Raw genomic sequence first — 25,467 nt, forward strand, 5'->3', positions numbered from 1 at the left:
GATTCTCCATGGACAAACTTCACTGGAATCAACTCGATTTTAGGTGAAATAGTGGTTGTTTTTGTAGATTGAATTCGAGAAGCATATGTTTGATGAATAGAAGGATTAATGTTTGGATTATTTGTGTTTTGATGTTGTTCTCCCACATCCAAAGGATGGGGAGAGATCGTGGCAGCCATGGCTGCACTACTCCATAAAAGACGGCCAAAATATAAGAGAGAAGAGAGAGCATTTTTCTAGAGAGATAATTTTTTTTCTTTTAATTAGGGATTTGAATTGAAAATTTGGGGGAAAAAGTGTGAAAATTTCCTAGACTAGATTTTGGGGTTTTGAAAGGTGAATTGAGGTCAGATTTGAGTAATTCTTATATGGTTGGGCTCAGTATCGAATAGGTGTTCGGATTTTATAATTTTGGTCAGGTTTCGAAACGCGAGCCCAGATTGACTTTTTAAGTTGACTTTTTATTTCTTTGCAAAGATCGTAACTTTATTATTCAAATTAGTTTCCTATAGTTTATATTTATGGTATGAAGTTGTCTTAGCTAGATTCGAACCGTTCAGAGTTGGATAATCGAGGGAAAGACCTATTAGTGGATTGAGTTAGCGTGTTTTGAGGTAAGTGTCTTGCCTAATTTTATGTGGAGGAATTACCCCTTAGGATTGGTATTGTTTTTGTAATAATTGTGATGTGTGGAAGCCGTACGCGCAAGGTGACGAGTGTGCACATAGGCTAAATGTGGAAATTTACCAGTTTTAGCTATGTAGATTGCTTTCATGACTTAATTAAGTTACCTTAACATGTTATAGTCATCATTTTTAGTCTATCTTCACATGCTCTACTTGTCTTATCTCTAACTTGTTAATTGCCCAACATGTTTAGTTGAAGTTGTTGTTTTCTCTATTCCTTATTCATTATTTAACTATGAATTCTTTAATTGAAGTTGTTATTCTTGGAATATCTTGTTGATGAAATCGGTATTGATTCCGTGATTCATATTGAGGCAAAGTGTTAAGTCATGAAATACTATTCTGTTGAGTTATTCACTTTTGGTTGTTATTGTTGAGACTACTATGTACATTGTGATTGAGCCATGTTCTCTTTATTGTGAAAATATTGTTATTGTTGATTTTTTGACAAGTTGAGATATTGGGCACTTGAGGTGCGATTCGTGATATGTTGTGATATTGATACGCATGCGGTGGTATAAGGTTTTTGGGGTTGAAATGCCTGTGGTGAGATAAGGTGGGGTTGATACGCGTGGCTAGTAATGGAACTACTAGAAGTCATGTAGTGTGATAAGATGGGCTAAATCGCGGATGCTATTTCGGGAAAATGATTTTCAAAACTAAATGCAAGGCTCCCGCGGTGATATAAAGTAATATTTAAATTATTCTTGTGATTTGAATCTAGGAGGCGGTACCTTGGTAGTAACTCTTGTTGGTATTTCTCTATTGCTGCACTTGTCTTTGGTTGTTTTGTTTCCTTATCATATCATTCCTTGTTTTCTCTGTGTTGAATTATTTGCTTTAGTTCCGTGTAGCTAACCTTGATATGTTATTTGTTGTTTCAATTCCATTGCTTTCCATACTACACTGCCATACACTTGTACATTTTTCTTATTTATTCCAGTAGGACCTTGACCTGACCTCGTCACTACTCTACCAAAGTTAGGCTTTTCACTTACTGGGTACCGTTGTGATGTACTCATGCTACGCTTCTGCACAACTTTTGTGCAGATCCAGGTACCTCCTACTAGTCCAGGCATCGGTGAGCTGAGTTCATACTTGGAGACTTCAAGCTACACCTGCCGGCATCCGCAGGCCTTGGAGTCACCTTCTATCTATTTCTATATTTTCCTTCTTTTATTAGACTCAGTTGTATAAGGATGACTATGATACCGTTGTAGAGCTTGTGACTTGATATCACCATGTTTTGGGGAAAATTGTAAATGCTGAGCAGTGAAGTGCTCTTTATTATGAATTGCTGAGTATTTGAGAGTTCATTTGCTATTTCAGTTATATTCTGTATGATTGTTAGGCTTACCTAATCTTAGAGACTAGGTATCATCATAACATCTTACAGAGGGATATTGGGGTCGTGACAATTGGGTAGTCATTTAGGAACCATTTGCATATCCAATGACTTCCTATTAGAAATATATCATATTAACACTGATAGCATTACATTCCATAGAAGGGGACACAACCTTGGTTTCTGAATCTAATTAATAAATTCTCTTAACAATTCACAATTATCAAACTCTTTCCAAACTAACGGAGTAGATTATGAAACTCTTTCCAAACTAACGGAGTAGAATTAGTCAAGTGACACACTATTCAAGTAACCTTTTCACGCCTAATCCTTTTGGGGTTCGACCTCAACCTAGTTGGGTAATTATATTTGACATTGACCGCCTTACACCATTTATATAGGTGTAATTTTAGCGTATCAAATTTTGGCTCAGTTGTCAAGGAATACGATTTTGAAATTACTAACTAGTATGTGCTTTACTTTACGTCTTTTTCTATTCCATCACACTTTGCTTATTTTGTTTGGTATCACTAGGAAAGCATGGGCGAGCCGGTGAATGTATTTGCAGATATGGATGAGTATATTGATGATTCAAACGTCATTGTCCCTCCTAGAGTTGACGCGACTACCTTCAAAGTGGAACACAATCTATACCAAATGCTAAAGGCAGAGGGGTTCTTCCGAAATTCCATTGACGAGGATCCAACACAACACCTCAAAAATTTTGTGAGTGTCTGTGCAATGCATAAACAGAATCATGTTGTCACACCCCAACCTTGGGAGGTGCGACCAACACACGATGCCCGAAGGCCCGTGCGAATTGACGTATGCTCTTACATCTCTTATTTCATAAAATCTGGGCCATTGAGGCCTCCAAGTAATACTCACCAGAATAAAAATGTGCAAAACTGACTAGAAAAAGAAACATTGGAATTTTATACATGATCATCACTATCACCAATATAGTCATGCCCAACCATTACATGCAACCGAACTCTAACACTAGCCTGCAAGCCTCAAGAGTGCCAAAAGAACATACACATATACAGCTTGGTCGGGACTAGGCCCCACCATACCCAAAATGATGAGAACACCTGCTTCAATACCTATCGACCTTTAAACAACTAGTCCGGAGACGTGGAGAGCAACAACCAACAGCTAAATCTTGCACCTACTGGGGAGGGGAGTTACAGGTTCTATCTGCACCTGTGTGCATGAACACAGTGCCCAAAAGATAGGGGGTCAGTACGGGAAAATGTACTGAGTATGTAAGGCTAAGAAAGTATGTAAATTAGAGACGTAACATAAGAGATATGATTGTAGGATTTCAACCTGAATACCAATGACAAGTCACTGGGGGCATAAATTGTAGAAGCCATAAGCTTATAACGATGCAAACTTTATGAAGGGTTAAGCCACTCATGAAACTATGCATTAAATACAACATCTCACTGGGGCATCTTATTTTATATCGTACCCGGCCTCCAGAGGACTCGGTAAATTTTATTTCTTTCGTCACATTGTACCCGACATCAAGAGGTCTCGGTTGTACCTGGCCTTAAGAGATCGTTCGTGCCCAGCCACACAATGGCTCAAAATTGTGTTTTACTACATCGTTCCATACCCGTACTCATAGAGAGCTCGGTCGTACCCAGCCATACAAGGGCTCGATAGTGTAAAACATTGTAACTAAAAATAGATACATGTTCATATGTGGTTATTTGCATAATCAACTCCAAGAGATATTAAGTTTAACCTCAAAATGAACCATGCTTCCAGATCACAGGATACTAACTTGGAACAATTTAAGCATTAATAGGAATGCTACAAGCAAGAATGTATAAGGATGGAACAACATTATTTAGAGGGGCATAGAACCACCAAATCATACAGTGCAGGAGTTATTTAGAATGAAGGGAATACTTGCACTAACTCATGCCAAGAGAGAAAGTTTTCCTACATACCTTATTAAAGAACTAACTACGCTCCTATGGTCTGTGCTTCTAATCTTCAGAAACAATACCACCAGATGATAAATGTTACAGCAACGATTCCAAGTTTCTTCAAGCAAAATCCTAATAAAATCGCCTTCTGACTCAATTTGGCCTATTTTGAAATTCAAAGGAGATCTAAGACCGTTTTCGGTGAGTTATAGTGAGAGATATTCCTATAAAAATGAAAGAGAATAAGCCTCACTTCCTTTATATACATATACCAAGCATAGGAAACTCCATCAGCTGCACATGCAAAATGGGTCGCCCTGCCCCGATTGCAACACCCGGCAAGCCAACTGGCATTAGCCTGCTGAAATATGTCATTCCCTTTTGACCCCTCTATCTCCATATGTGTCACAAGATGATTCGCCGCGTCAGAGGTCAAACTTACTAAGATTCATTTTATATGTTTGGTGTAACATCATCCCCCCCTTCGAAATATTCATCCTCAAATGTTGAATCATGGCCCATCATGATAGACTCATTGTTGTCTCCCATAGTGCAAAATAGATGGGGGTACCTTGACTTCATATCTTCTTTAGCTTCCCATGTCACTTCTTCCTTACCTTTGTTCATCCAAAGTACTTTAATCGAAGCCACTTCTTTAGTTCGCAACTAATAGACATGACGATCTAAAATATCCACCGGAACTTCTTCGTAGGGTAGACTATCTGTGACTTGAATATCTTCAACATGGATAATACGGGACAGATCGCTCAAGCACTTTCGAAGCATAAATATATGGAATACCGGATGCACTGCTTCTAGTTCCTGGGGCAGTTCAGGCTTAGATGCCACTTGGTCGACCCTTTGAATAATTCGGTATGGTCCGATGTACCGGGGGCTGAGTTTGACCTGCTTACCGAATCTCATCACGCCTTTCATATACGACACCTTCAAGAACACCCAATCTCCTACAACGAACTCTGAATCTCGCCGTCGATTATCCGAGTAAGATTTATGCCTGCTTTGAGCAATCAATAATCGACTTCGAATTATTTTCACCTTTTCCATAGTCTGTTGCACCAATTCAGGGCCCAATAACTTGGCTTTACCAACTTTGAACCAGTCGATAAGAGATCTACACTTTCGTCCGTATAGGCGTTACCTCGTATAGTGCCATCTAAATGCTAGCATGATAGTTATTGTTGTAAGAAAATTCGATGAGTTGTATGATCCTCCCAATTTCCCTTGAAGTCTAATATACAGGCTCGTAACATGTCCTCGAGTATTTGAATAGTGCGCTCAGCCTAACCGTCTATTTGTGGATGGAAAGTTGTGCTAAGATTGATCCTCATTCCTAACCTTTTTGGAATAATTTCCAAAAGTTAGTTGTAAACTGGGCACCTCTATCTGATATGATGGAAACTGACGCCCCGTGAAGTCGAACTATTTCCTTAATATACAACTTAGCATAATCTTCAGTCGAAAAAGTAGTCTTTACTGGTAGGAAATGAGCCGGCTTGGTAAGTCGATCCACAAGCACCCATATGGAATCAGATATTTGACGTGATCATGGTAATCTGATAATGAAGTCCATGTTGATCACTTCCCATTTCCAGGTCAGAGTTTCCATATATAGTAGCAACCATCCCGATTTCTGATGTTCAACCATGTCTTGCTGGAAATTTGGACAACGAGCGACGTATTCAACAATGTCCTTTTTCATGTCGTTCCACCAGTATAGTTGTCGAAGATCATGGTATATTATGGTTGACCACGGATGAACAGAGTACCAGGACTGATGAATCTCTACCATGATCTTCTCTCTTATTTTTCCGACATCGGGTACACATAACCGGTCTTTATAGCTCAGGACCCCATCCTCAGATAACTCGAACACATATTCCCTTTGAGAGAGAACACTTTCCCTTATTTTCGCCAAGATCGGATCTTCACATTGTCGTGCCTTTACTTCGGCAGTATTTCGAACTATGGCTCCTCTGCCACCGGTGTCAAGCAATTGCACACTTAAATAGCCAACCGGTACAAGTCTTTAGTCATCTCCAACTTATGTTGTTCCACGTGTTGTGGACTGCCAATGGATTTGTGACTTAATGCATCAGCCATAATTTTTGTCTTCCCAAAGTGGTATAGGATATCAACATCAAAGTCCTTTAATGATTCAAACCATCTCCTCCTTAGACTTAATTCTCGTTGCTTGAATATGTACTGCAAGCTCTTGTGATTGGTAATTATGTCGACATGAACTTTATATAGATAGTGACGCCATATCGTTAAGGCAAATATAACGGTGGCTAGCTCCAAGTCATGGGTGGGTTAATACTGTTCATGCTTCCTTAGTTGCCTCGAAGCCCATAAAAGTCACCCCCAGGCCCACGTGCCCAAATTTCGGAAATTTTTGAAGATAATTGTTACCCATGACCTCACGAACTCAAATATATAATTTATTTTCAATTCCATAATCAATTTCGTTGTCAAATCCCATTTTTACCAAACCCTAGGTTTCCAACAAACTCCCACAATTTTCACTAATTTTTACATTAAACTCTACCCATAATCCATATACTAAACTCAAAAATGGGTAGAATTCACTTATCTTGTGATACTTGATGAAAATCTCCTAAAAAGAGCTCCCAAATTCGGCCAACCCAAGTGAAAGTGAGAGAAAATGAGCTAAGTCTCGTATTAAAAATCAAGTCTGGCCAGGGATTTCTTCTTCGCAATCGCGGAAGGTCCCTCGCGATTGCGAAGACCAACTTTCCAGCTGACCAAAAATACCTTTCGGGACCAGCCGGTCGCGTTCGCAATGATCCATCTCCTAGTCGTCCACATTCGTGATCCCCACAGTCGCATTCGCGAAGGCCAAAAGCATTCCAGCCTAACTCAGCTCATCCCTTCCTCGCGTTCGCGAATAGGGATATGTGTACGCAAAAAGGAACTAGGTCCTCCGTCGCCTTCGGGGGACCTCCTCGCGTTCGCGAAGAGAAACATTGCAAGCCCCTCACCAGCCTTTTTCGTGATTGCAGCACTACCTTCATAATCGCGAAACACATAAGCAATTTCAGCCAACTTTAACTTTGCTCCGGGTGGTCTGAAACACACCCGAGCCACCCGGGACGCCGTCCAAATATACCAAAAAGTTCATGAACATACTACGTATCTATTTGAAGACTCGGGACACATAAAATAATACTGGAACTAATAATCGCACTTCAAAGCCAAATTAATCAATTTCTAAGCCTCAAACTCATTTCAACCAACTCCGAACGTGACGAACCATACATAGACAACTCGGAATGACACTGAATTTTATGCACAACTCACAAATCACAAAACGAACCTCTTTCGAGGTTCCAAGTCCCAAAAGTACATCGATAACACCAAATCCCACTTCAAATCAAAACTTAGAAAATTATAAAACCTTCAAAATGCCAACATTTAATAAAAAGTGCTGAAACGCTCCCGGTCGACCCGAAACTCGATCCCAATATACGCCAAGTCCGAAATCATCATACGAATCTATTGTAACCTTCAAATCCTGATTTTGAGGTTGTTTACACAAAATATTGACTCAAGTCAAAGTTGGCCATCTTAAGCCACTACTATGGAACTAAGGGTTCCAAATTCAACCGGAGCCCTTTCAAAACCAAACCAACCATACCCGTAAGTCATAAAACGGTAAAAGTATATAGAAAGTCTTAAATAGGGTGGCGGGGATCAATAAAGCAAAATTACCGGTCGTGTCATTACAATAAATCTCCTTGGGTTTTCTTTATGCCATGGTTCTTTACTATGGAGTATTTTTGTGTTGAACCGGGTGATTTTTCCCTATGATGGATGACGTAAAAACTTTCTTAAAGGAATTAGTCTTGTTTAATTATGTGGAGACTTTTTGATTGTTTGGTACTAATAAAATTAGTCTCTTGTATGTGATTTTGTGAATTGAGAATACCCCTATGAAATTTTATGTTGTAAATTAGAAAAAGCAAATTGCATGGGAAAGAATGATTTTTGTGATAACTTTTTGGATCATTTTATGACTCTTTTCCCACTAGTTGGCATGATATTGCTCTAATTGTTCTTATTAAAAAGTAAAATTGATCCGTCTTGACTAGTTCATGTGCCATGTTTGTTCGTTTTTGTTGCTTACTTTTATCATCTAGAACATGCCCGGTTGGTCTTTCAATTCTAATCTTGATTATGTTTAGTTGGAGGGATAACCTTAGGAATTATTTGTGATCTTTGAAAAAGTCATCTTTAGCCTTTCGAGCCTACCATTGCATAAATATTATCACTAGATAACCCCATTTGAGAATTTAACATGTTCTTTGGCTACTACATTACAAACATTTACCCCTATTATGAAATAATTCTCTCTTTTGAACACCTCCCTCCTTGAATATTAAGAATGAGGCTAAAAGCCTAAGTTGATGTGTTCGTATCAATAGGTAAATGGTGAAGATGCACATTGTGTGTAGAAGCAAATCCCTCGAAGTTGTGTTATGTGAAGACACTCAAACTCCAAAAGAAAAGTGCAAAAAGAAAGATAAATGTGAGTAGTATTGAAGGAGGGTGTAGTTAAAAAAGAGTATTGAAAAACATTAGAGAGGAAGCACAACTAAAGGGTAGTTACGAAATTCAAGGTGGTTCAATACTGGCAACTAGAGGTCAATAAGGGCTATGTTGTTTAAAAAGAAGCAAAGTGCAAAATGAAAGATAAATGTAAGTAGTGTTCAAGGAGGGTGTAGTCACTTGTATCCCAAATGGTTATCCTACCCTTCCCTAAGTCTACATTACAGGCGTAAAAATCCTTATGAGATCTCCAACCGAATGTTCTTAAATTGGCGGCGAATTAAAATAAGAGCAAGCTTATGGCATAATATTTGTTAACATTTGAAATTATTTTTTGAGAGTGAGTGCCTTTGTGCATTTTTTTTCCTTGTATTTTAGTTGTAAATATAGTAATTTTGGGACTTTCTTTCTTGTGCGGGCACATGGATTATGATGGATTGGTGATATTGATAAATTCCAAATTGAGTTAATTGAGCATATATAATAGACTAGTGTTTTTGAGTCACTTCTTGGGGCTTGGTTATTTTCATTTAATTATTTTAAAACTCCATTGCATTCTTGAGATTGAGTGTTTAAATGAGAGAGTTATTTGGTTAAATTTCACATGCTCATAGCCTGATTATAAGTACCAACAAAATGCCATAAGTGTTGTGCTTAATTGGAGCATATGATTTAAAGATGATAGCAATGTTAATTGAGTTTTAAATGGTAGAGCCTCATTGATTTTTTGGTTTTGATTTGCTTGAGGACAAGAAAAGATTTTAAGTTGGGGAAGTTGATAAGTGGTGATTTTACCACTTATTTTAGTCTCTTTTCTTTAGTTTTTGTGTCCTTTAATTATAATCTGAGATTATTTATGGGGTGCATTGCTAGAATTTCAGGTAAAATAAGTCATGAAGAGAATTGAAGTGGAATTAAGCGAAAAAGAGTTGAAGAAGTAAAAATGCGCTAGTGATCTCACATATGCAAAACAACAGTCGCAATTGTAGACACGCATTTGCGGAACTACTAAGGTTCCACTGAAATCGCACCTGCGCTTGGCCATCCGCATCTGCGGAGCCACTTCTACGCTTGAAGACCGCATCTGCATAGTCGTGTATGTGGTGAAACTTCTGCTTCTGCAGAAATAAAAAATCCAACACAATCTCGCATCTGCGAGAAGAATTTCGCATCTGCGAAACCACACATGCATTGATTCTTCCGCAGATGGGGTCAATGGGCTTCAATTTTGGACAGACTTGGGATTTTATATTTTCATGATCTCAAACCCACAAATACACGACCTAGCTCATTTTGGAAGATATTTATGGTAGTCTTTGGGCAAATAATACAAGCTTTGGAGCTAGGGTTTCTTGCATCACACTTGGAGATTGAAGATTTAAAGATTTGAATGAGAAATTTCTTACTCTTTTACTCATTTCTTTAATTCCTTGATTTGTATTGAATATCTAAGTGTGTAGTATTTATTCCAATACATGAAACTTGTTTATGGAAATATTCATTGTGAAAGTTTGGATAAAATCTCTTGTTATGCTTATGTATTGAATGATTTGTATTAATATTGAAGTGAGTTAATTATTTATTTAATTATTTTTGTTCTTTAATGTTTCCAAAGGGATTAACTAACCCTAGGACTCGCCCATTAACTTTGAATTAATCTTGAAAAAGGTAATTTGGGGTTAGCAAAGATTAATTAATAAGAACTTAAGGTGTTAACCCTCATTTTATAGATTCTACTTAGGGATAGGATTGAAGTACTTGTATCCATATTTGGGTGCACTTAATATCTTAATTGTTATAGGGATAATTCAATTATGAAGTCTTATTTGTCTTCAAAAGAAGCTATTATAGAATTATTATATGAGGCTAATTAACATAAACTCACTCATATTTATAAAATCATGAAATACATTGGATCGTTACTTGAGTCTAATTCCCCGCGTATCCATGCTTGTAGCCGTTGATCATTTGACTTGCTTTCTAAGTCAGATTAAAATTTTGCATTAGTTATAATATTTTCTCAAAACATTTATTAGTGTTGGCTTAGTATAATAAGCAATAATTCTCTTACGTGCCTAATCGCCTACATATTGTTCTTTGTGAGGTTCGACCCCGATAGTTGGGTAAATTATATTGCATGAGACCTTGTCTGCTTACTCTTTGAGGAGTGGATTTTGACGTCATCACCTACACTCACCGGTTCCCAAGCAACATGGGTAATCACCTGACTCCGGAGGAATAGATCCATAATTCAAGCGTCAATCATTTTATAAATAATAATTATTAATCCACTGTTGCGACGGGTAACCTGATCCAATTCATAATATTATCAATCCGATAATCAGAACAAATATCCGCTTAAGTGCCCGTAATGTCAAAATCCTAAACTTTCATCAATTACAATTTTCCACTCATGCATATGTGTATGAACGATATAATAAAGGGCACAACACATGATAATAAGTATGCGGATAAAAATCTCAAATGGCTAAGTGATAGCTATGGAAAATTATATATCTTATTTTATCATAAAGGCTCAATAAACTATTTATCATGTTTCTAGCTTAATCATATTATTTTCACGAGCTAATTAGGCCATAGAAACCATAGAAATCATGGAGCAATTAAAGTAATTATACGAGTATTAATTTACAATAAAGCTCGACATGGCAATACAACCCTCATGTCATATCGACAAGTCATAACCCTAGGCATGCTCCTAAATCATGAATAAAGATTATCACATAGTCATATAATAAATTTGAACATGCTAGCAACTTCACATAATTAAATAAAGCATAGTTCAAGCCAACAAATAAAAGATACAGTCCAAAACCTAGCTACGATATACGTTCGTAACCTCGCATATACGTGGCTCCTAAATCATGAATCAAATAGCAATCAAGTCACCTAAGAGGAAAATTCTCTCTTACAAGGATAGACAAGGGACTTACCTCTACCAGTAACCTCCAATCCAGATGACCCAAATCTAGTCAAAAATAACTCAATAACATAAAGCCAGGGGAAACACCCCAAACGATAAACCTTCAATATTTATACAAATACGCAACGTCAACCAAACTATCAACCTGGGCTCGCATCCCGAAACTCGACAAAATCTCACAAATCTCGAATAATCACTCCGGTACGAGTCCAAATATACAAGTTTCATCTAAAACCAACTCCAAATCGGGGTTCAAATCTCCACTTTTCACTATAGAAAACTTTTGCCAAAACCTCCAATTTTTCTTATCTTAGATTAACCAATCAAAAGCCGAAATCAAAAATAGAATCATGAATAATAATTAAATCTGAGTTAAGAATACTTACTCAATCCAAGTGGGTGAAAATCGCCTCAACAATTACCCAAATCCAAGCTCCCAATCTCAAAATATGATAAAATGAGCCAAACCCTTGAACTTAATACTCTGCCCAGTCCTTTCTCGCTTCTACGGGCTCCAGCTCGAATCTGTGAGCTCGCTTTTTCGACCAAATCCTCGCTTCTACGAGCATGACTAAAGAACCTACCAACTGCTTATGTGGCCACAATTCGACTTCTGCGAAACAATAAGTGCACTTGCGCTCGCGCATCTGCTCACAGGGCACCGCATTTGTAGACTTCCCCAACTAGTCAAGAACCTCGCTTTCACGACCCACTGTTTGCATTTGCGGACCTGCACCTGCGGACCCAACTTCACATGTACGAAAACACGAGAAATAGAAATGCCTACATGACACCAAACAATCCTAAATCAATCCGAAACACACCCGAGACCCTTGGGACCCCATCTAATCACACCTACCAGTCCCAAAATATAACACGGACCAACTCGAGGTCTCAAATAACACAAAATAACATCCAAACCACAAATCACCTCAATTCAAGCCTAATGAACTAATAAACTTTCAACTTTTAAAACTCATGCCGAACCACATCAAATCAATGCCTCAAATTTGGCATACGAGTTCCAAATGACATAAGAAAACTATTTCAAATCCCCGAACAACAATCCAAACCCAATAGCCTCAAGGTCAACTCCGTGTCAAACCAATGAACTTTCAAATTCTTCAAATTTCCAACTTTCGCCCATTTGAGCCAAAATAACCTAGGAACCTCCAAATCCAAATTCGGACATACTCCTAAGTCCAAAATTACTATATGAACCTATTGGAACCATCAAAACAACATTCTGAGGTCGTATACAAAAGCCAAACATCAACAAACTATTATAACTTAAGCTTCCAACATTTGAACAAAGTGTTCCAATTCACTCCAAACTTTTTCGAAACCAAATCAACCATCCCCACAAGTCATGAAACAACAAAGAAGCATATGGAAAGAATCAAATACGGTTACGGGACTCAAATACATAAAATGATCGGCCGAGACGTATCATTCTCCCCCTCTTAAACAAATATTCGTCCTCAAATGATATAGAATCAAACTTGGAGTGCCGAAAAGATGTGGATATCTTCTCTAGATATCATGATCGATATACCAAGTGGCCTCCTCAATCGGTCGACTTGACCACTGAACCTTCACGGATGCAGTATTCCTCGACCTCAACTTCCAAACTTGTCTATCCAAAATGGTCATCGGCTCCTCTTCATAAGCCAAATCCTCATCCAAATGCACCGAGCTAAAATTTAACACATGTAACTGATCCTCATGCTACTTCGGAAGCATGAAGACATGAAATACATGATGAACTCCCCACAAGCTGGGTGGCAAAGCAATGTTGTAAGTCGCCTCACCAACCCTCTCTAACACCTAAAATGGACTGATATACCGAGGACTCAGCTTTCCCTTTCTTCTAAATCTCATCACGCCCTTCATAGGAGAAAATCTGAGAAGGACCTTTTCACCCTCTATGAAAACCACATCACGAACCTTCCTATCAGCATAATTCTTTTGCCTAGGTTGGGTTGTGTGAAGCCGCTCCTAAATCAATTTCACCTTCTCCAAAGCATCATGAACTAAATCAGTCTTTCCACAATGACCTAAACAATATCAAACCTCCTTAATGTCTGTAGAAACCCTACAAAAAAATACATAGTGATGTGCTCCCATTTTCACTCCGATATCTCTAACCTCTGAAGTAACCCACCCGGTCTCTGATCCTCATACTTGACTTGTTGATAGTTCAAACACCATGCAACATATCCAACAATGTCTTTCTTCATTCTTCATTCTTCGTCACTAACAATGTTGCTTCAAATCACGGTACATCTTTGCAACACCTGAATGAATGGAATAACACGAACTATGAGCCTCCTTAAGGATCAACTCTCTCAAACCATCCACATTAGGAATACAAATCTGGTCCTGAAGTTACAACACACCATCATCACCAATAGTCACCACCTCACTACATTGTGTCCTTAAGGACAAGAAAATGGGGATCGTCATACTGACGAGCCTTCATGCACTCAAACAATAATGATTGTGAAATAACACAAGCAAGTACTTTGCTTGACTCCGAAATATCCAATCTCACCAACATGTTGGCCAAAACATGAGCATCCATAGCTAAAGGCCTCACCCCAGCTGGAATAAATGCTAAACTCCCCATACTCTCCATCTTTCTACTCAAGGCGTCCGCTACCACATTAGCTTTCCCCGAATGATAAAGAATGGTGAAACCATAATCCTTCAATGGCTCCAACCATCTCCTCAGCCTCAAATTCAAGTCATTCTGCTTAAACAGATGTTGCAGGCTCCTATGATTCGTATACACCTCACAATACATGCCATACATATAGTGCCTCCAAATCTTGAGCGCGTGCATAATAGCTGCTAACTCCAAATCATGCACCAGATAGTTCCTCTAGGGCTTTAATTGGCGCAATGGGTGACAATCACCGATCCATCCTGCATTATCATACACAAAATGTCAACCCTTGAAGCATCAAAATAAATTTTAAATGACCTCGATCTTGAAGGCAAAATCAAAACTTGAGCCATAGTCAAAGTAGTCTTAGGTCTCTGAAAGCTTTCCTCACACTCATACGACCACCTAGCACCTAATTTTTAATTATGCTTGAATATTTTTTCACTCACACTATCACTCTTCCCATGCACTTCCCTCACATAATCCCTCTACCAACACACACGGATACTCAAAAAAAAAGATTCATCTCTACCTCAAACACATACAACAAAAAGTCAAAAAGGGAGGAGAAAAATTAAAAAAGGGAGGAGGTAAGTTAAAAAGGGGAGGGAGGAGGAAAGTCAAATAGAGGAGGAGGAAAATAAAAAGGTGGAAGAGGAAAGTCAAAAAAGAAGGGAGAGAAAACAGGGGGGACGTTCTCTTCGCAAAGGAGGGAGGAGGAATCGGATAAAAATTAGCACCTAAGAGCTAAAGGGGAAGAAAAATAGAAAAGGAGGAGCCGATCTTTCTCTTCTTCCTCACCACACACTCATCTTCTTCCCTTCTCATTTTCCACCATTAACGTCAAAGCCCACAATTAAGCTCGTCATCTTCACACAAAATAAATAGCTTTCTTCTACTCCCCTTAATCACCAGCTACTGGTTTCAGTCACAAAAAATAGTCAAACAACCTCTCAAACCGAGCAAAAATCCAGCAGGGAAAACCCAATTTTTGGTATTTCAAATCTGAGCGAAAAATAGTACAAAAAAAGGGGGTCTCCGGTAGGATCACGTTTGAGTTCCGGCAGGCTGTCTTTGTTTGAGTCCATTCATCATGATTTTAGCTGTTGTAACTTCATTGGAGGAGCTTGCTAATAAAGAAAAATTTGTTGTTGCTAAAGGTTCAATCTCTTATCCCAAGTCTTTATCTCATGTATCTGTTGGTGTTTTGCTTAGATATGGGTTTGAGTTTATTATGGCGAAATTCTTGCCTGAAATACCATGCTGCATAGTTGCTTAAATTAACTATGTATTGCTTGGATGGTGATTCTGTTGGTTTATGCTTTAATCTATTAGTTTAGGTTTGAAGCACTTCCTTAAGAATTCGATGTTTGAGCTCAAATCTGATTGTTTTTTTAACCTTTCCAATAATGACATCTTGTTAGTGTGCTTGTGGATTTCTAATTGTTATTTTACTGATGGCGTATCCATTTTCTTAATTAATAAAGAAAGTTCTGTAATAAATAATCATCAACAACTAAATACTATATTTTTCCACAACTACTTCATAATTCACAACCTCACAATAATCTCAAAGTTTAGGAAGAATAATGAACACCGCTAGTATACTTTTAGGCGCGCTTTTAATCTATTATCGTAATTGTATACACGTTCGCGTGACATAATTATGATTCTCAAAATAAATCAAGGTACACGTTCGCGCGACTTTGGCCAAACAATGTTAAATAATCAAGTGTTGTGAATTGTTTATACGTACGCGTGACATGATTCTTGACATGCCAAATGAGACGAGTACACGTGCGCGTGACTTATTTCAAGATAATTTTTATAAATCTAATCAAGCATTAAAAGCGGACTTAGGTAAAACATGAAAACCAATACAATACAGTTTATCCAAAAATAATTAAAGCCTAATGTAGTCAATAAAGTGACCGTGCTAGAACCACGAGACTCTGGGAATGCCTTATACCTTCTCCCCGGTCAACAGAATTCCTTACCCAGACTTTATTTTTGCAGACTAATAATAATAGAGTTAAATCTTCCTTTGAATAGGGATTCAAATAAAAGGTGACTTGGAATACCCAAAAAATCAATTTCAAGTGGCGACTCTGTAAATAAAATAATCCATACTCAAATTTGTCACTTTAATTGGAAAAACTCTTTAACCCGCAACAATCCATAATACATTATCTTTGTGGGGGGTAAAAAGGGGTATGATAGCTCTGGCGACTCTGCTGGGGAATAACCAAAATTCGAGCTTGCACATGTTGACTTTTTATTTGGTTTTATTAATTTTGTATATATTGTGATTTATTTGTGCCTAATGTGCTACCTGTTTGCTTTTTACCGCTTTGATATTGTTGAACTATACTTATAAACTGTCTTCTCACGCACCCCCTCTGAGTCTTCTTGAAAATAAAAATTGGGCATTTGCTTGACATAGCCTGCTTTCTTTGAGATAGCCGAGGTACTTGTCACCCGGTGAAGGATTTTTAGTCACATATGTTTTAGGCGGGGAGCACCACCAGCTAAGCTGGAAAGCAATGCTACCGGTACACTGACCCTCATTGGCTCGAGTTGTCCACTCGAGTAAGCCAGTCTAGATACCTTCTCCAATATGATTTAAACCTAGAAGAACAAACGTCATGCCGGATATCCCTAGTAGGTTCACTTTATTTGCATCACATGCATTTGACTTATCGAAGCTCGGCACAGGGGTCGGATCTGTATAAGACAGGTGTCCTCTTTGAGACCATCATATTCACTTATGTTCTACTTGTTACATCATTTCGAAGGCTTGCTTGCATTGTTGACCGATTTTAGAAAATTAGTTGATCGGAAATGAAAAGAAAACATTCATAAATATAACAATAAATATAATAAATAAATAAATCATTCTCCTAGTTTTGTACAAATAATCCCTTTTTACTAAGATTTTGTAGTAGTCTCGCGTGAGGTGTAAAGATTAATTTTCATAAAAATCAAAAGAGAAAAATACTCGGTTTCACCGAAATACGCGGGTTTGATTCTCACCGGATGTGAGATACGTAGGCAACCTCCATCGGGTTCAGCCCACATTTAAAAAAATGCTATTTTTGTCACCTTTTACTATTTTGTCCTCGTATTCCGGCCGTTTTGCCAAGACAGTCTTTGAACCTCCCCGGGGAGTACCGAATGGCCTTTTTCGTAAAAATAGCCTTTTAATTTATTTTGTCTACTTTTTATCATTTTGTCCCTATATTTGACCGTTTTTGCCGAGACATCCTTTAAGCCTTCCGTGGAAGTATCAGAGGGTTGTTTTCGTAATAATAGCCATTTTTCCTACTTTTATCATTTCACCTTTTGTGTTGGCTAATTTCAAAAAACAAATCGAGTATTATTACCTTTTTTATATTTTGCATATAGTTTTGGTAAGTCATGACTCCCTTTTGTCTTATTCTTAGGTTCACCATGAATTCTCCACAAAGAAGTAGTCAGAAAAGGGTAAGGGACGAGACACCTCCTATGTTCTTGATCAGAGATAAGACCCCGAGTAGTCTCTGTAATTGGTGGATTGGTTTTTCTACATGGGAACGGAATTAAGTATTTAAGCACCTCAAGTTCCTCCCAAACATCATGGGAATTAAGCCTAACAGAGATTTAATCGAGTTCCTATTGGGTTTTTGGGACCCCGTAAACAATGTCTTCAGGTTCAAAAATTGTGAAATGACGCCTACATTGGAAGAATTAGATGGGTTTATCGGATTGGGGAGAGACCTTCGTGGGGAAAAGCTTGCTTCTCCGAGAAAAGTTGGTGTGAATAACTTTTTGAAAAGGTTATGCCTCCGTCGAATTCCAATAGGTTGCTTGGAGGAAGGTTGGGTTTCTTTGGAATATTTCTATGACATATTTGGGGATGAGAAAGGGTTTGAGAACTTCACGGGCACAGAATTCGTCAACCAATTGAGTTACGATGCTTGGAGGGAGTTGAGAATCTTCGTGTTCATGATATCATTTTTGGGGACCAATTGGCTAAATTACATTGGATGTCACCCGGACAGGGCCGCGAATTGTAATCTTCCAGAGGGGGTGAGGGCCTGGCGAACATTACTTGGTTCATTAAGTTCTGATAGAATCACTTGGAACTATTATTGGTTCCCTTCTGCTACAGTCATGCATATGTCGACATATCGCCCGTTCTTTATACTCATGGGTTTCAGAGGCTTCCAACCCTATGCACCCATATATGTCATGCGCCAGCTAGGGAGAGAGCAAAAAAGGACCCTGATTGAAGAAATGCATCCCTTTGTGTGGGAATTCAAGGGAGACGAACTTCCAAGGGAGACATGCACAAAAGGTTTGGTTCAGTGGTCGATTTTCCGACTTGGACAAGATGGTAGCTGATCGTGAACGTGGGGAGGTAAGCTTCGCATACCTTGAGTGGTTTCACAACCAGGCTATCCCATAGCAAAATCCAGAAAGAGCCATATGGAACGCATTTTATTGGGAGGAAGAGATCAAGGCCAGAGTTAGAGAAACCGGAAGGGAAGTGGCACAAGAGTACCAATCCCGTATTGATATTTTACAATAAGATAAGGGCATTATGGAAAAATCCATAGATATATAACAAGTTGATTTCGAGCGGGAAAAGGATCAGTGGGCACAAGAGAGGCGAGAACTCAAAGCTCAATTTAGACAGAAAAAAGTGATCATTACCGCTCAAGAACATGAAGAAAGAAAAGCCCAGTTTAAGGTGGTCCGGGATCATGAGCGCAGAGGTTTTGCTCCATTAATCCAAGGTCTAAGGGATTAGATAAGGGGGAGTTGAGTCCAACAAGGACCGCCAGATTACGGAGTTTGAAATATAAAGACATCACTACCAAAGTATTATCAATCGGTTGGAGGAAGAGTCACTAGAAATTCAGCGCCAGAGAGATATGTCCTTGGAGTGTGAGCATGATGCGCTGGATCTAGCTGAGACCCGTGGTCAGCAAAATCAAGAGTTGCATTTGGCTTAGGAACACATTAAGGAAAAGATCCTCGAGGTAGCCACATACACCTCCCGAGCATGCAGGAGTTGCCAGGGAATGACGATTGAGCGGTTTGCAGAAGTATCATTGAACGTCGCCCGTCACATATCTGCAGACCTAGAGAGAATATATCGCGATGTTGGGGGTCAGCCGCAGGAATAAGTGGTTTGACTACAGGGATGCCGTTGGATTCTCCCGCAGAGATCAGAGTCTCCTTTTGCTTGGCCGTCCATTTTGATTGTTCATTTATTGTCATTGAGTCTGTAAGAGTCTTTTGGTGTGTTAAATATTGTTGTTTTGTACCGAATCATTGATTTCGAGGCCATTGTGGGGCCAAAAAAATAAAAGTATAAAAAAAGCAAAAATATTAAAAATAATAATAATAATAATAATAATAATAATAATAATAATAAAATAAAAAGTAAAAGAAAAAAAGTTGAACATCAATGAAAAGATTGGGTTTCAGAAAAATTCAAAAATGATTATGTCCCTGAACTACGTAATGATCTGATTCATGCGGCGACCTGATACGTAGGCAACCCACAAAACGTTCGATCAAAATATTTTTTAATGATTCTAAGATGAGGGATCAAAATGAGGCGTGAGTGAAAAGAAAAAAGGGAGAGAAGAAGATAAGAGCGTCAATAAGAAGCAACCTGATAAGCTGGAATGAAACATGAAGCCTCCAAAAGCATGTTAGAAATAGTGACAATTATAGGAGCATGACATATTACGTATGATTCATAGCTATAAAATACTTAACCCTTACACGTTTGTTGTCTCTTATATAGTAAGCTTAAGGTGGTTGGTTTGTGGTGAAACTGGCAACACACCATTACTTCACAAGATCTAAGGGAACAATAGTAATGGCCAATGATGATGAGATCGAGTTGGTCAGTGACGACCCCCAGGGTCATTCAGTTGAACAAGAGTCGGAGGAAATAAGAAAATTGAGACAGCAATTGTCTGATGTATATCAAGCTTGGGTGTCAGGTCAGCCTCCACCCCGGGGTCCCTCAGAGGGAACTTCCACCGTACCCCTGGCTACTCATCCACCGCTCCATGCAACGAGCGACCACATTATACCACCAGGGTATGTGCCAAACTACAGCCTCCACGCTACTCCTGGTACCTCTAATGTGCGACCTCCAGTCGCACCGGTCAGGAATACTCCTCTAGCCGTGTCTGGCGTACCGGTATACACAATTCTACCACCACCTCCTGTGACGAGGCCAATCAACGAGCCACAATCTCATGATTATGATGGCCAATACTACTCTCCAAATATGGCTTTCGGGGTCTCGGCTCCATATAATCAGATTTCTCAATACGAGTCACCAGTGGAAAATGAAAAGTTTGCCAAGACGGTTGAGCCGGATGAGATGGCCAGGAAAATGAAAAGTCTTGAACAGAACATAAAGAACACACAGGGACTAGGTGGTCACAAAGGTGTTTCATTTAGTGATTTATGCATGTTCCCTCACATCCATTTGCCACCAGGGTTCAAGATCCCAAAATTTGAGAAGTATGATGGACACGGCGACCCTATCGCCCACTTGAAAAGGTACTACAACCAGCTGAGGGGTGCAGGTAGAAAAGAAGAATTGTTGATGGCTTATTTTGGGGAAAGTTTTGTGGGGGTAGCCTCTGACTGGTTCATTGACCAAGATATCTCTCACTGGCATGTCTGGGATGACATGGCCCAGACCTTCGTCAAACAATTTCAATACAACATTGATATTGTGATCGATCGCAATTCCCTGTCCAATATGAAGAAAAAGCCGACTGAAAGCTTTAGAAGTATGTAATCAAGTGAAGGGAGCAAACGGCTAGAGTTAAGACACCCATAGATAACCACGAGTTGATCACTGTTTTTCTAGAGGCCCAAGAGTCTGATTATATTCAGAACATGATATCTGCAATGGGTAGACCTTTTGCGGAAGCGATCAAAATAGAAAAGATGGTCGAAAATGGCCTCAAGACTGGCAGAATTGTAAGTCAAGATGCTCTCAAAGCCACCACCCAAGCTATCCAAAATGGGTCGGGAAGTTTGGCAAATAGAAAGAAGAGAGATGAAGGGTCCATGATGACTTCGGGATCAAGGGAAGTTCAAAGAGGGGCATCGCGCCCATATGTGCAAGTTCAACAGGGGTAATCCAGCTACCCTCAACATTACTATCCCCCGCCAACTCCTCAATACTCTGTGGGCCCGCCATAGAAAGACTCATTGCTAAAAAATTGATTGTAGTCACAAATGGAAAGGGCCCTCCTAATGTGACCAATAACCTATTTCCAGTACACAATGATGTTCATTTTGTGGGAATGATTGGCCGAGATCAAGAATACAAGCCGGTTGGTCAAGTAGAAATGACAGTGGGAACGATTCAAGAGGGAGTCAAACTGGAAGTAAGTCCAAGACGAGATGTGCCGTTGATTGTGAAAAGTGCCCAGAGATCAGAGATGGCAAATTTATTTGTTCCAAAAATCTCGAGGTTGGAAGTTCGCTCCAATGTTCCAAGCCCAAAGTTATATGTCCTTGGAGGTCACCCAATCACAAAGAAAAATCAGGGCGGTGCGAAGGGTATAACATAGCCGATCATAATCAAGCCTGCCATACAACCCCGTATGACAAACACAAAAACCATTCCTTGGAACTACAACAAGATTGCACAAAGGCAAGGAAATCATAGAAGAAGTAGGGGAAACCGGAAGTTTAACTCGATCGGGGAGGTGTTACTCTCTAGAAGAGTTGAGGAAGGCCAAGCAAATCAGAGAAGGCCAAATGCCAATAAAGAAACCGGTCACGGAAGAAGAGGCGGAGGTGTTTTTGAAAAAGATGAAAGTTCAGGATAACTCTATCATTGACCAGTTGAGAAAGACTCCTGCACAAATCTCTCTGTTATCTCTACTCATACACTCAAAAGAACATGCCCGTTTACTAATCAAAATCCTGAACGAGGCACACGTCTTAGAGAAGACCGCCGTGAATCAGTTAAAGAAGATGGCCAACAGGTTTTTTGAGGTGAACAGAATCTCCTTTACATATGATGAACTTCCCGAGGAGGGAGCCGGACACAATAAGGCTTTGCACCTGATTGTCAAATGTGAGAGGCATTATGTAAAACAAGTCATGGTTGATGGAGGCTCGAGTGTAGATGTATGCCCTCTCTCAACTTTGCAAAGCATGAAGATCAATACAGACAGAATCCGACCCAGCAATGTTCGCATCCGGGCTTTTGATGGATCAACTAGAGATACCATTGGGGAGATCAACCTTACCATGATGATTGGGCCGGTTGATTTTGAAATTGTCTTCCAAGTAGTAGACGGAAACTTGTTATAACTTTCTTCTTGGAAGGCCATGGATCCATACGGCCTGAGCTGTGCCATCCACCTTGCATCAGATGCTCCAATTCGAATACAACAGGCAAGAAATTATTGTTCACAGGGAAGACGAGTCATCCATTTATAAAGACCCGTTAATCCCGTGTATTGAGGCCAAGGAAGGATGTGAGTCTATTATCTATCAAGCTTTTGAAGTGGTTGATATGGACCATGTTGAGGAAGGAAAGCCCATTCTGCATCCTCGTCTCTCCGCCGCATCTGTAATGGTGGTTGCACCTTATGATGAGACAAGGTTATGAGCTAGGAAAAGGCTTGGGGGCATCATTGCAAGGAATTTCGGAACCCATTTCTCCGTTCAGTATCAAGGGTACTTTTGGTTTAGGTTTCAGGCCAACACAATCAGACGAAGACAAAGCCAAGCACCGCCAAAAGCATGGGTGGGTCTTGCAGCAACCTATCCCTCACATTTTCTACACTTTTGTCAAGCACGACTCAAAGAGGGTCAAAATTCCTCGGCGCAGACAAACATTGATGAAATTTGCCATGGCCTTAGCCAGATATTTTCTGAAGTGAATATGATCCAGGTTGGTAAAGGCACTAGTCGTGCCGATATGCAACTAATTAGCCCAAACACCATGCTCAACAATTAGGAAGCAACTCCTCTCCCCACAAGGAAGGAGCTTTGGTAGTTTGCTTTTGTAGCTTCTTTTTTATACTTTGGGTTACTTTCAGGGTTGTAATCCAAACATCTCAGTATGATTGTCTTGTTGTTTACCCTTCTATCCTTTCAAATTCAATGAAATATAGTTCAGTTTCGTATTAAGTTTTGTATCTTTTTCTTTACCTAATTCCTGTCATTTTGTTTCCATTTCAGTTTTGTTAATGTCAGCTTTAATAACATGATATGCATGCAGAATTCATGCCCAGATCTTAAAAAGTTTTCTAATTTCGAAATAATGCATCAAGAGATTGAGTATGATAAAAAAGAGGTTGTTGAGGAAATAAAAAGAGAGTTGGAACAATTTGAAAACAAGTCTAAGCCCAACCTCAATGAAACTAAGCCAATTAATATCGGAAGTCAAGAAGAAGTTAGAGAAACAAAGATAAGCATTAACGCTGAACAAAAAATCAGAGATGCTTTAATTCAACTTTTATTTGAATACAGAGATGTGTTTGCTTGGTCTTATGATGATATGTCGGGTTTAAGTGCTGATCTATTGGTTCATAAGCTTCCTACGTATCCTGATTTTCCACCAGTCCAACAAAAATAACGAAAATTTAAAATGGACATGAGTGACAAAATTAAAGTGGAAATAATGAAGAAACTAAGCGCAATATGGTCAGAGCTGTCCGATACACCACCTGGGTGGCAAATGTTGTGCCTGTGCAAAAGAAGGATGGAAAAACTAGAGTCTGTGTTGACTACAAAGACCTGAACAAAGCAAGTCCGAAGGATAATTTTCCTTTCCCAAACATCCACATTCTTGTAGATAATTGCGCAAAGCATGAGATACAGTCATTCATGGATTGCTATGCTGGGTACCACCAGATTCTAATGGATGAGGATGAAGCAGAAAAGACCATTTTCACCACTCCATGGGGTACTTATTATTGCAGGGTCATGCTATTTGGTTTGAAGAATGCAGGGGAAACTTACATGAGGGACATAACTACCATTTTCCACGACATGATGCACAAAGAGATTGAAGTATATATCGATGATGTCATCATTAAATAAAAGACACAGGCTGATCACGTGCGCGATTTGAAAAAGTTCTTTGAATGGCTTCGAAGATATGACCTTAAGCTTAATCCAGCCAAGTGTGCATTTGGGGTTCCATTTGGGAAACTCCTCGGTTTTATAGTCAGACGGAGAGGCATCGAATTGGATCCATCTAAGATAAAGTCCATTCGAGATCTGCCACCCTCGAAGAACAAAAAGGAAGTCATGAGTTTGCTCGGGAGGAAGAACTATATCAGTAGGTTCATTGCTCAGCTCACAACCACGTGCGAGCCCATATTTAAGTTACTGAAAAAGGATGATGCTATCGAGTGGACGGGCGATTGCCAAAATGCTTTTGATAGGATCAAAGATTATTTGTCAAAACCCCTTGTACTGGTCCCACCTGAACCTGGTAAGCCTTTGTTTTTATATCTATCGGTGATGGATAATTCCTTTGGATGCGTTCTGGGGCAACATGATGCAACGGGCAAAAAGAAACAGGCAATCTATTATTTAACCAAGAAGTTCACAAATTATGAGGTTAAGTACACCCTTTTAGAAAGGATATGTTGTGCCTTGACTTGGGTCGCTCAGAAGTTGAGACATTATCTTTTGGCCTATGCTACTTACCTCATATCCAGAATGGATCCTCTAAAGTACATCTTTCAAAAGCCAATGCCTACTGGCAGGCTCGCAAAATGGCAGATCCTTCTCATATAGCTCGACATCGTCTATGTCACTCGCACCGCGATGAAAGCACAGGCTTTGGCCGATCATTTGGCAGAGAATCTAGTTGTGATGAGTACAAGCCACTTACCACATACTTCCCAGATGAAGAGGTCAACTCAATAGAGAAAGTAGTTCCAGATGACAACCCTATATGGAAAATGTATTTTGATGGAGCTGTAAATATCAAAGGAGTTGGGATCGAGGCAATCATCATCTCACCTATTGGACAGTATTACCCTACAATGGCCCGACTTCAGTTCTTCTGTACTAATAATATGGCAGAATACGAAGCCTGTATCATGGGTCTGAAAATGGCCCTCGATCTGGATGTGCATGAACTATTGGTTATGGGAGATTCCGACTTGCTTATCCGGCAAGCCCAAGGTGAATGGGAGACTCAAGACATCAAGCTTATTTCATACAGACAATGTGCAAGACTTGAGCAAAAGATTCAAATCCATCTAGTTCAGGTACATTCCCAGGTTTCA

General features: G+C 39.3%; 1 pseudogene; it reads left to right on the top strand.

Moving 5' to 3' along the window:
* Positions 1-24,265, top strand: part of LOC142163835 (uncharacterized) — a 78,870-nt pseudogene extending 54,605 nt beyond the window's left edge.
* The last annotated feature ends 1,202 nt before the right edge of the window (positions 24,266-25,467 follow it).

The sequence above is a fragment of the Nicotiana tabacum genome, chromosome 9, assembly GCF_000715075.1.
Source record: "Nicotiana tabacum cultivar K326 chromosome 9, ASM71507v2, whole genome shotgun sequence".
Lineage (NCBI taxonomy): Eukaryota > Viridiplantae > Streptophyta > Magnoliopsida > Solanales > Solanaceae > Nicotiana > Nicotiana tabacum.